Here is a 13,161-nt window from a genome sequence, read left to right on the forward strand (position 1 = left end):
TTATAACCTTTAAAGTTTAATGAGATTGGAGATGAGGGAAAATGCAAAAACAATCCTGTCTTAAACCTTTTGTATAAATACAAGTTAAAAAGAAATAGTGGTAGCTGTTTTTCATTTCCCTCTCACTCTCTCTCTCTCTATATATATATATGTGTGTGTGTATATGTGTGTGTGTGTGTGTGTGTGTGTGTGTGTGTACACACACACACACACACACACATATATATATATATACATATATATATATATATATATATATATATATATATATATATATATATGGGTCTATATGACTTGGTCGACAGTTCATATGATCGGCACTCATTTGGTCGACAGTTCATTTGGTCGACAAGCAGATTTGCCCCCTTCCCCAATGTTGTGCAACCCTGGAGTTGATATATATAGTTGGGGGGGGTGTGTTTGTCGATCAAATGAACTGTCGACCAAATAAACAGTCGATCATATGAACTGTCGACCTAGTCATATAGACCCATATATATATATATATATATATATATATATATATATATATATATATATATATATATAGGTTCATAGGTTCATACTAGGCTATCTGCCCTAGGGCATTTATAAGCCTAGCCAGAATGTGTTTGGCTTTCACCACCCATTTTAAATTTATTTTGCTATGCCCTTTTTCAAGGTTAGTATACTGTGCCTCGGTCTAACAGTGACACAGAAGTGATACCCGGGGTAAACCTACGATCTCCTATCCACTCATCAAGATTCCTCTTGAAGACAGTCAATGAGGGAGTCTGCCTAACCTGGACTGGGATTTTATTCTAGAGTGAAGGGAGCCTCTGGGTTATGAATCTGTCCCTCCAGCATGTCCTATTTATTTCAGTGCTGAGGTTCAAGTCTCTCGAGCACATAGCTCGATGGGATTTGGATTTTCTGAGGTGCAGCATGTCCATTAATTCCGGGTTGGACATGGCTTTATACATCAGGCACAGATTGCCTCTGAACAGGTGGTATGCCACTGAGTAGAGCTGGAGTTTCTTTAACCGGGCAGCATATGGCATCTGTTTGAGCCCTTTCATCCTCTTGGTGAGGTACTTTTGGGGTCTTTCCAGTTGCTGCAGGTGTCTGGTAAGGTACATCCCAAAAGGGGCATTGTACTCAATTATGAGCCTGATGAGGGATGAGTAAAGAGGCACGATGACCTCCCCTGATCTAGATGTGAATCCCTTCATGATTAGGTGATCTATATAAAATGTTTTTCTAACCACTTTGGCCACGTGGTTGTCAAATGAGAGATTGCTATCAACTTGGGTCCCCAGGTCCCTAATTACTTCTTCTGTACTTAATGGATTACCACCTATGTGGTAATTTGTGGGCACTTTGTTTTTGCCAAAGGGGATGACTATACACTTTTTGGCATTTAGCTTGAGGCCATGGCTCTGGCACCACTTGTCTGTTTCTATGAGGCCCTTTTGGAGGATGCTTGTGTCGGCTGGAGAGTCGATTATGGCGCCCAGTTTGCAGTCATCTGCTAACTTGGTCAGCCACAGTCCTTCCGTGTTGGCCTGTACCTCCAAGAAATATATACCGAACAAGAGAGGTCCCAGGACTGAGCCTTGTGGGACACCACTTGTAACTGGTTTGGAGTCTGACATGGCTCCAGCAATTCTAACCATGTGGGTTCTGTCCTTGAGCCAGTTTGCAATCCATCTAGTGACATAGGGGTTTATATTTAAGCTGGTGAGCTTATCTATAATGCCCGAGTGGGGTATTGTATCGAAGGCTTTTGCGAGGTCCAGGTAGGCTGTGTGGACCACCTTCCCCTCGTCAATGGCCTTGGTGACTGTTTCAAAGAAATCAACCAGGTTTAAGAGGCAGGATCTGCCCTTAACAAAACCGAACTGGGTAGGATCCAGTGTCTGTCTGTAGGTCCCCAATATCTTTATTTATGAGGTCCATGATGATCCTTTCCATAGCTTTGCAGACCAAGCTAGTCAGGCTTATGGGGCGATAGTTTCCAGGATCCGTTGAGGCACCACCTTTATGGAGAGGGACCACTGTTGCTGTACGCCACTCTTTGGCCACATATCCTGTAGTAAGGCTGAGATTGAACAGTAGTTTTATGTTTGGGTTTAGCTCTTCTTGGAGTTCATGTAGGACGCAGCCCGGGACACCGTCTGGTCCCATTGATGCTGTGTTTTTTGCTTTGGAGAGGGCGGCTCTTACCTGAGCATCTGAGATGTCAGGGGGGAAGCACTCTGCTGGGATAGATATTTGCCCTTTTGGTGGGGAGGGGGGGAGAAGTTTACACTGAACCTGTCAGCTAGGATGTTGGCAATGTCTGTGGGTTCGGTGATTTTTTTTTTTGGACTAATTCTGAGCATTTCTGGGAATTACCCCAGGTTCCTAACATAACTAAAGAAAGCCTTGTGATTATCCTTAGTGTCCTGTGCAATTTTTCTCTCGAAGCTGGCCCTAGACAATTTTATGAGTGCCCGTAGTTTTTTGCTAATACTGATCAGTGATGCCTTCCCTTTTTGGGATTTTGCTCTATCATTTAATAGCTTCCTCCTTCTATTGTATAGTTTGTTTATGGCTGGGGTCCACCAGACAGGACGTCTGCCTTTGGAGGATTGGGTCTTGGTTTTATTTGGGATCGCATGACCCATGCATATATATATATATGGATTCACTTTATAATCTCAGTACCCTGAGACTATAAAGCTGAACACTCACAATATCGAAATCCTAAAAGCATGAAATTCAAAATCGCGACTTTTAAAAAAAACCTCCACCACACAAACAAACATACACACACCTTCCTCCCCATACTACAACAAACCAATAAACACACACACCTAACCTACATATAAGCAGGGGGGCAAGCCGCCCTGCACTCCCACAACCCCCCCCCACACCCCTGCTACTTATATATATATATATATATATATATATATATATATATATACTAACTCTGAGGTTGCACTAAAAAGACAAAGACACTAAATCCACCACTACATACTATATATTCCCATTTCAGAAACACACATCACATACTTACAAATACCACCACTCTCAACAGTTGCACACTCGCATCCTTACCTACCTTCCTTAACCTACACCTAAACCTTCCCAACAAACTCACACACACTCAAACCCCTTCCCAAAACCCTTAAAAAAACAGCACTTGCCTGAATCTCCATACATATCCACACAACGGCACACAAACCATATCCCACAGCATGCTGCACCTTACCAACACAGTAAATCCCACATCGTGCACCACCACAATCATGGATTCGACATTCTGAATTCGAGCAGGTGCAGTTTCACTTGACTGCACTTTCGGCACTTTTGTCTCAAGATACTGAAATTCGAGATTTCAGTATTTCGAAATAGTAAAGTATTCCATATATATATATATATATATATATATATATATATATATATATATATATATATGTGTGTGTGTGTGTGTGTGTATGTGTGTGTATTTATATATATATATATATAAACATCTGTACGGACGGATCACCGAACGGCAATATAACCAAAACAGATTTGGCAGGGCATACTTGCGCGAAAGTGCTTTCAACGAAAGGCACTTTCGCGTAAGTATTCCTGTTGTGGAGATCGCACTACAGTGGGGATAAGGGATAATTCCCTTTTCCCCACTGTAGTGCGACCTCGGAGTGAGAATTTTTAAGTGGGGGGGGTGTTTTTTTTTTTTTTTAAACACACTTTAATGAAAGCGCTTTCATTAAAGTGTGTTTGGTGATTGTGGATTCAGACTATTGAACTTTCATTCAATAGTCCTAGATCCAAATATATATATATATATGTGTGTGTGTGTGTGTGGGGGGGGGGGGCTATGGGAGTGCTACAGAATCCTAAAAGCCCAAAATCTTGAAGACCCAACTCCTGAGACCAAAATCTCGAATATTCAAAATACTGAAAACACACAGGATACTAACACTTACTATATTCCAGCACAAGTACATATAGAAACATATTACCCTTCAACTATATGCAGGGGGCAAGTCCCCCAACACCCTCCACACCCCATGCTACTTAAATATATCAACTCCAAGACTGCAGTTCACTACACTAAGTGCCATCTCGAAGTTGATATATTTAAGTAGCAGGGGGTGTGGGGGGTTGCCCCCCACATGAGGGGTGCAGGGGGGCTTGCCCCCTACTTATACTTGGAGAAGAGTAATATGATGTGTGTTTTATTTGTTTCTGTATGTACTTGTGCTGGAATATAGTAAGTGTTGGTATCCTATGTGTTTTCAGTATTTTGAACTTTCGAGATTTTGGTTTCAGGATTTTGGGCTTTCAGGATTCTGTAGTGCTCCTGTGTGTATATATCAGTTGTAAGGATGAGAGATGAAGTGAATAAGACAGAGATGAAAAATAAACAGAAGAACAATATGCTGGCTGCACAATGTTGAAATGACCAAAATTCATTTTAACATAGCCATATAGAAATTCTTGTTAATTTTACTCAGTAATGACAAAGAACCATTTAAAATAAGTGAGGCTGTATTAAGCTGTAACTTAGTTATATAATCAGACTTGGGGGAATGTTAAGTCATTGATCACCTTAATCCTTTTTTATTGTAGGTTGATGCACCTAATTTGTGTCTTGTGCTATATTAGAAGCCTTAGCCATGATCAGTGTGAATGTGAAACAGCAGCTATCAGCTTCTCAGAGAGCTCTACCAAAACATTAGATTTACAAAAAAATGGTTTATATTTCACATATGAGCTGCATTCCCTCTCCTTGTTATTTACTACTGAGAAAATGCACTAAAATAAAACTACTACTTTTAAAATTCCACTCATAGTGTCTTCTCCCTTACTGAGGTCATTGCACAGAGCTTGTGATGTTATCAAGAAGTGTCATGGTACTGGACTATGATGTCGCATAAGAGTTATGGCAACAGATAGGGAATGAGTGATAAAGAAATATTAAAAACTAAATGAATGACACTTTAAGCCAAAAGCATCATGTGTTAACACTGGAAGTATTAAACCAAGGACTATTACAATTTGAAACATTGATGAGGATGAGAGTGATGATACATAATGCAACATATATTTTCAGTGGTTTCAGTGAGGTACCACAAGTTCTTTAACATAAGGATGTACATAAAAGACTATTGGCCAAATTCATAAAGGTGCTGTGACATATATATATATATGGAGGAGTACACATTGTTGTGCCCTTTTGCTATTCAACAAGCACCCTTACACCGTGTGCAAGTTACTCCAACATAAAGTCATGCAGCACCATGGAGGGCTGGCCCCACATCTGTGTTGAATGCTAATGAGGCATTCTAGGGGGGGTAGTGGCATGTGCTAATTAACCATGTGCTTCCTGCTCAGAACTGCCTCCAGGAAGGCATCTAGACAGCTAAGTGATTCAAAAAAGTGTTTGGCCATGTGCATCAGCATGGCTATTACCGCCATGTCACAATAGCAAACATGGGCAAAAGGCTGTGTTCAACTGCCAAACATAAACATGATAGCAGGACCATGAAACACTAGGGCTGACTTTTAAATTATCATAATGGCACTCACAGCAAAACAGAGATGGGGTGGAGGGATACACTAGACTACCATGGATACATCTATAAAGTACTGTATTGGCACTACTGTTAATCTGTTAATAACAAGAAAGGAGTAGGATACATTAGACGAGCGGGGCTTACTTTACTTGCACCAGTGTTAAAATGGGGCTTGGGGGTGGAGAGAACCACCAGACGCCAGGGAATCATTTAAGTGCTTGATAACACCAACATTACAGTCAGATCAAGATGGTGGCGGATCCACTGAACACCAGGGAATGCTTTAAGTGTCATAGTATCTGTGATGCCCCCTGCACTGGTCCAGTAATCAAGGACCTCAATCCTCACCACTAGCACCAGTGAGGGATTTACACATTGGGAGTATGATCACACAGTAAAGTATAATTTCCCTTAAGAGCACACAGAAATCACATTCAATCTGGGGCTGGTTTCTACCTCTCTCTCCAGATCCCCAATAAGACTCCACACTGGCACACCTATAAGGTTAGGATCTTGGCCAAGTGATCAAGCCAAAACCTTCAGCACCATTTCTGTCCAACCAGTGCTTTGTGTCCCAAGTAGCTGACACACACACTTTGAGGTTTGATTCATATAAAAACACATACACACTCCTGGGAAAGGCTGGCACAAAGTTTACTAGCTATGCCCCCTTCTGCCCAGACTAAAAGGTAGTTATCACTGCCACAAACCAACTTTTTATCAGCTACTATAAGGCCCTTCCCAAAGGGTGACCAATCATACTGTGTGATGTTACTATTATCCAAATGGTAAGTGTGACCAAGCATATTAAGGTGTGGCCTGTACAGTGTCAGCAAATACATATGCAAGTACGCTAAGAGCTTAAATATCTCTAAACAAACCAGCCACAATCATAAAGCTTAAATATATTTAATAATAGATAATAAAAGGACAAGACAATATTCAATAAGTCAGCACAGTGACTTCAGAGTTCAGAATCACAGGAAATATTTTAAAACAACATTTCAGGAGAGTCTCAAATAAATACAGAAAACATCTAAACTAATAGTTACTATATTCCTATCTATATCTAAGTGAAATTACTGTACCCTAATTACTTACTATTAGCAAGGCAAGTACTGATGAGAGGATGTTTCCAAGTCCAAAGACAAATACAAAATGCAAAGTCTGCCTCTGAGAGTTCTTAAATTACTATCCAGCATTGCTGCTGGGTCAGCTTTGAATGTCATCACTCTTTGTCACCTGCCTTCAGTTCCCAGGCTAACAGAAACTAAGAATTTTTTTTAGCATCTCTGTGTGAAAAGTACATATCTCTCAAAAGTTTGTCTAGAACTGGAAGTCGTAAAACAGTTAAACACTTTTACATTTTAAACCTAGTAATTATTTCTGTTTCAAGATAACAGGAAAACTTCTAGCTCTAGACATTGTGTCTACTGGCTGCACTGAAGCTAACTTTTTTATAGCACATTGTAAAGCACTTAATTTCAATTTATTTTCTTAATGTTTTGTAAGTTAACTGTGCATGTTCCAGCCTCTACTATCAAAACATACATTTGTGCAGGTATATAGTTCATACCCATCACTGTTCTTTTCCAGTAGGGTACACTGTGCTTACATTCCTGAAGCTCAGTACATAACATACAGTTCAAACAATACTTCTGCACCAGTAGTTTAATATCTACATAATATATAGATTTCTTACATTTGCAAGACAAGCATATGAATCGTATTACTATTTACAAATGACATATGATTATTTACAAAATTCCAGATAGCTGGGCTGGTAGTGTCACATTTCTATATAAATCATATTAATATTTTCAAGTGACATATAATTATTTACAAAATTCCAGACAGGTGGACTAGCAGTACTTCCCTGGTGTTACACTAACATCAACATCACAACAGGGATTGGGGGCTGGGAAGGAACCTTCAGACACCAGAAAATGCTTTAAGTCCTAAGGTGGGACCAACATTACTAAGGGGACTTGGGGGTGGGGGAAATACTAGACATCTGGGATTTGACTTTAAAGTGCCATAATAGCACAAACATTACTATGGAGACTAGGGGTGGGATGTGGTATATACTACACAACACAGAATACTCCATAACCATAACATGTCCTATAGTAAACAGTATAACAGGAATGTGGGGACCAGTGGACACAATCTAAAGTGCCATAATACCACCAACAATAGTGGAGGGATTGGGGGTGTTGGGAATCACTAGGCACCAGGGATAAAGTGAAGTGCCTTAACAGCAGTGACTTCATAAGAGTGATGGGGGTTAGGAAGAACCACTAGACCACTGAGGATGATTCTTTAAAGTGCAGTAATGGCAGTGGCAGTTTAAAGGAGAACTGCACCCACAGACTCAAAAAACATGTCTATTTCATCATGGTTTGGTGTTTCTTACATTTCAACACCACTCTGGGACTATTTGCAGGTTTCTAAATATTTTAATACATAATTTCTGAGTCTGACCACATGGAGTTTAGCATCTTAAAGTGATTCTGATTGTTTAGTCTGCTTCTAGGTATCTCACAATGCAGTGTTTGTCTGGAAAAAAAATACATCACGCAGGCCTCTTTCTTCCTAAAGCTTCTGTCACTGCATTGATTTTGCATGCATACACTGCTGTCTTTTCAGTCAGTTAGTTTTAAGTAACATTTCATGCCGATGAATGAGTACTTAAAACACAAACAGTGCAAATGCCACAGAACAAGCTTTCAAAGGTGCTTTTTTACTGCTGCTGCCATTTAGAATGGCTAAATTGTGGTATAATAAAGCCTGAACTGTACTACTTCAACTCACCTCCCATCCCCCTTCACACCTAACTTCCCTAGCTGTCAAAGTGCTGAGGGTAATTTGAGTTGTTACCTGCTGTGATTGACAGCTCGCATTAGGAGGCTTGACTAATGTACTGTTTCCTTGTTCTAGCCTTTACTTTCTGTATGGGTAGGGGAAGGACCAGGGAGCTGTGACATCACAGCATGGGAGGGTTTTTAGGATGGTCGTGGTGATGTCAGTTTCGGGAGGGAATTGGCCAGAAAACTAGCTGTGTTCATTGTCTGTGATGACATCAATGAATTGGAGACTGCAGCAAGCTTTTCCGGGGCATGATAAAAGTTTTTTGAAAGTGAAACCATCACTGTATGGCAAGTTACTGTTCTAGTGGAGAAAAACAGTCGATTTAAAATATTTTAAAAGCTGTATTGTTATTTATTCATAGCAGGGACTGTAAATAGGGAGGAAAAAGGACAGAGATGTTGAGCATTTAATAATAGAATCCCATTGTTGTCCTTTAATGGGATCAGGGGTGGGGGGAGATACTCTTGACCACCAGGTCCTAATATGTACATGCAATAATGGCACTAAAGTACTTTGGGTGAGGGAGGAACCTCAGGAGAGTAAGGACAGGTACGGGAGCTGTGGTGTGGTTGTGTGTACATGTTCATGTTTATGTATATGTGTGAGAGAGAGTGACTGGTGGATGATTCCACTGATTACATAAGCAGTAGGTTACTACCACAATCTTAATAACTGCAATTCAGGAAACATGCAAATTAGCTGATTATGAGTTAGGTTAGCACATTTCTGAATCACAAATTGGCATGTCATGCTGGAAAGGTGTTTTTAGCATGAGTTATATGGCTAGAGCTAGGAAGTTTAATAAATTCCTAGGCATATATATTTATGTTTATATAATATAATATTTATTTTATTATTTATTTTATTTAACATTTGTTAACTGGGAAAGTCCGACTTGGAACAAAGCCAATTTCCAGCAGAGGCCCTGGGAGAAACGTTCCAGACGCATGTCTTTGTAACATGGGAGGAAACTGGAGCACCTGGGGGAAACCCATACGAATGCGGAGAGGACATGCAGACTCTGCACAGAAGACACCCCAGTCGAGAATCGAACCCGAGAACCTCTTGCTGTGAGGCGACAATGCTACTGCTGTGCCATCCAATATATTGGCATCCTTCATGCAGAAATCATAATAAACTGCATTTACTGATAGACAAAAAAGGCAGTATCTATCCCAGACACACAACATGCGTGTCTTAGCGTAATTTTGAGGAGTGAAACAGAAAGTCCCAAAACTGTGGAAAGTGTAATTGTTCTGCCACCCTCTCTTCAAAGATTTATCAGCCAGAAGTTGGGGATATGGGGACAAAGTACCACATTTTGGTGCAAGCAGGTAAAGCCTCTCCCCATGTAAAATGGCTTTTAAAAACTTATTTTCATTATAACATGAGTCACAAATTATTTTCTTTCAATTGAGATAAGGACTCACTAAGTCATGCCAGCTCTGGACATGTTATCTTGTAATGGATTGTACAATGAATATCTCTAGCAGTGGAGCATCGAAGTTGGTGCTCTACCAAGGTTATACAGTAGATGTAACAGCCTAATAGTATTAATAATGTCAGACTCTGGGCTGCACTGTCATACCACAATGCCCAGGAATATTTCTGTTGTCAGTGCTTTCAGTGTCTTTAGGGTATTTACTTGTGTATTCTGGTGAGGCGACACTCTGGTAGTTACAGCAAATAATTTGGCCAGTACTCTGCAAAAACTACCTTTCCTTTCACTGATCACATGCCAGAGGATTACTGTCTACTTCAGCTATCAATAACTCTGGTCTGATGGCTCATTAATTAAACATGTCATCCAAATTACAACATTGTCAGTATTAGAACCTGAACTCAGGTAGTTAGAGTGGGGACAGAACCCATAGCTATCTGATTATGAAACATCAAATAGAGTACAAAAGAGTTTGCTTGGCCACTGATATGTCATATTTCAGAGGTTATATGTTTATCAACTATATAGTTTATTAATAAAATAAACTTTAGCAACAGCAAGTTCTGTTAAAAAACAGCAGAATGTTTTTACATGATGGCACATCCACAGCAAAATAAATTAATTAAAATGTTTTCTGCCTTTTCATAAATCCATCATTCTGTCAGTAAAAGCACCTCACCAATAGTAAAAGCTGTAACCATTCATTTTAAACATGCAAATATCCTCTGTGATGACACTAAATACTGAAAGTATTATTCTTCCCTTAACAGGGACAAATGGTGACTTGAAATGGAAAAAGAAACTGTCACTACAGGTGGAATGTTGCTATTTGTTGATTGATTGATTGAGCGGTTATGTTTACTTGGAAAGTCTAGCTGAGCAAAGCCCTTTATTAGGGGAGAATGCTCCTCTGTAAATGACATGAAAGGATGACATAGCAGGATAGTGTTAGCTAGGCATTTCAGACATATCTGTACATTCAGGTTAGTATAGTATCGGTTCTTGTACAAAGAACTCATTCCTTTGTAATGTAGCAAATGCATCAGCTTGAGTGATGGGGCAAAAATGTAGCTGCAGGAGACAGTAATCCTTGGTAGAGACTTTCCTACACACACAGGTCACTCATCAAGCTGGGTTTCATTAATGAGGTACTTGCTGTCTGTTATATTTTGTTGTATATGTATTCTTAATAAAGATGTTTATTTTTTGCAGTGTTAGGTTATAAGTCATCATTATTTATTTGTAACTACAAGCTGCATTTCCTTTGTAGAGCTTTAGATTGTCTAGTAAATTACTGCCACAACTTCTGTTGCATAAACAAATGTTAGTTATTTTTTTCCACACCTAACAGGCTTGTTTTTAAAGCTGTAGTAACATCACAGTTCAACTACTAAATATTTCATCTTATGACACAGTAGGTGACTGAAGTGACTATAGATGCTCATTTGGATCTTTATAAATGCTACTTTTTCATCAACACACACACCCTGCGAAAAGAAAACAGAAAACAACAAGCAGGGAGTGGTTTAGCAAGCCATCAGTAAAACAGCTAGGAGTATATGAACTCCACCACAGTGTGCACTTCTTAAGCTTTATTTATTTTTGAGGCTGGCAACTAATTAGTCATGCTGATAATCGCAAAAGTGCGGCGTCCCTCCATTAACTCTTAACTTTTTTTTTTGCAGGCAAACTATTTAGCGGGGCTGACAGTACTGAAAAAAGTATGTCTCCAGAAGCACGCATTGTCCGAGGGTGTTATTCATCTGTCAGATACACTCTGAAGGTAGAATATTTTTGTACTGGGTGGTATACAGTGCCCTAAATTTTAGCCTAAACAGCTGTAGCCTACTTTTGCTTTCCACCCACACCTCTAGCTTGGTATCTGTTAGGAAATATTGCACCTTATTCTTTTCAATCTTCACAAGATACAGTTCAAACTTCTTGTTGCAGATCTTGTGTGGTATGGTTTTGATAACTGTGCTTAGGACAATTAGGTGTGTGGTGTAGGGAGAAGGCACTGTTTTTTCATGGTCTATATCTCACTGCAGAGTGGATTAGTAATCTAATATGGATCTTTGGACAGTCCTGTCTATCTCACAAAATGTTTATTTTTATTTATTTTATTTTACATTTGTTAACCGGGGGTGTCTGACTGAGCCAAAAAGGCCCTTTTTCAGCAGAGGCCCAGGTTGAAAAGCTCCACAAAGAAAAATTACAGACACATTTAGTTATTTAGACATGATCAGTATACACACAAATTACAGGAGACATGTTTTTACAGTGGTATGCGGCACATAAACAATTACAGTGGAGAGAACAAACAAAAATATATTAATTTTAAAAATAAAGGTAATTAATAGATTTGTGTTGTACAGCTGAAATTTGGAACATAGGTAGAATACATACATAGTACACAGGTACAGTACATACATTGTAGATTAGCCAGTGTTTGTGAGTAAGATTGAAAACTATTATCAAGTGCTCTAGATTTTGTATGTATGTGTTATCCGCTTTCACTAGCCTGGGGAGCAATCATGGCACTGCCAACTTTCCTTGAGATGTTGCCTGATGAGGTCTTTAAAGGAGGCTTTGGATGATGTGTTTTGAATGCTTGTAGGGACAGAGTTCCATTTTTTAGCCACTGAACTACTATATAGTGCATCTCAAAAGCTATTGTAGCTGCTGGTAACTTCTAGTAGAAGTTTGCTTGATGATCTATGAGGCCTTTTGGCTGAGTGATGTTGTACTAGGTTTTTGAGAGCAGGACACTTATTGGGGAGGTAATAGATAGAATGACAGAGGCAGAGCTGTCTCAAAGCAGTACAGTGATGAGTTCTATATGAGCAATTTGCAGCAAAGCGGGCAATTCTGTTATAGCAGGCTTCCATTTTGTTTAGCAAAACACACTGGAACACAGCAGAAGCAGTTAGTGGTGCAATAATCTTCTTTTAATTCATTCTGGTACCTCGGCCTTCACCTTCTCAAGGAATACATTTGTAATGCATAACACCACCCCTTTTATATCACCTCAATATCAAATTTGCATACTTAATTACTTAATCAATTAATCAAACAACCAATTTGTGGATGAAAAAGGACATGAACCCATGTATCTCAAATTCTGCTGAATGCATTATTTTATACTATTTTTTACTAGATTATTTTCTTATTAAACATTGTGAATTTTTTATATATATAGGTTATATAATTTATCTTATATTATATTATATTATACATTTCATTACATATACATCATAAAATTACAACAAACATTTTTATAATTAAAAATATTTTACT

General features: G+C 39.1%; 1 long non-coding RNA gene across 1 annotated transcript in view; it reads left to right on the forward strand.

The window, feature by feature from the left end:
- Positions 1–11,557: 11,557 nt before the first annotated feature.
- Positions 11,558–13,161, forward strand: part of LOC122787447 — a 221,830-nt gene continuing 220,226 nt past the window's right edge. The window contains exon 1 of the long non-coding RNA XR_006362572.1: positions 11,558–11,647. This is a non-coding gene — a long non-coding RNA (uncharacterized LOC122787447). The remainder of the gene's footprint in view (positions 11,648–13,161) is intronic.

The sequence above is a fragment of the Protopterus annectens genome, chromosome 13.part0 (genome assembly GCF_019279795.1).
Source record: "Protopterus annectens isolate FY-2018-M chromosome 13.part0, PAN1.0, whole genome shotgun sequence".
Taxonomy (NCBI): Eukaryota; Metazoa; Chordata; order Ceratodontiformes; family Protopteridae; genus Protopterus; species Protopterus annectens.